This window comes from Lipotes vexillifer, unplaced genomic scaffold (assembly GCF_000442215.2).
Source record: "Lipotes vexillifer unplaced genomic scaffold, Lipotes_vexillifer_v1.1 scaffold490, whole genome shotgun sequence".
Taxonomy (NCBI): Eukaryota; Metazoa; Chordata; class Mammalia; order Artiodactyla; family Lipotidae; genus Lipotes; species Lipotes vexillifer.
Window position 1 is genome coordinate 3,742,070 of NW_006796397.1, and position 320 is coordinate 3,742,389.

At 35.6% G+C, this 320-nt stretch overlaps 1 protein-coding gene across 1 annotated transcript in view; it reads right to left on the reverse strand.

Annotated features, from left to right (window-relative positions):
- EVI5 (ecotropic viral integration site 5) overlaps positions 1 to 320 on the reverse strand; it is a 151,976-nt gene that overhangs the window by 123,559 nt on the left and 28,097 nt on the right. The gene's annotated exons all lie outside the window — the stretch shown is intronic.

Below are 320 nucleotides of genomic sequence, written 5' to 3' on the forward strand. Positions count from 1 at the left end.
AGCCAAAAATAAAAAAAAAAATAAAAAAATAAATAAAAAAAATTAAAAAAAAAAAAAAAACATGGTAAAACTGAGTATTTTAAGCCAGACCATTGTATACATACTAAAGTAGCTGAGAGCAAACACAAACAAAATTTAGGCTTCATATGGAAGAGTTAAGACGCAGAAATTGACACATTCTGGATAGTGGTTATTGTCTGGAAAAGAAAGAAGGGAAAAAGGATGTGGAGTTGGAACTTAAGAAGTTGGAACTTAAGAAGTTGGAACTGGGGGCTTCCCTGGTGGCGCAGTGATTGAGAGTCCGCCTGCCGATGCAGGGG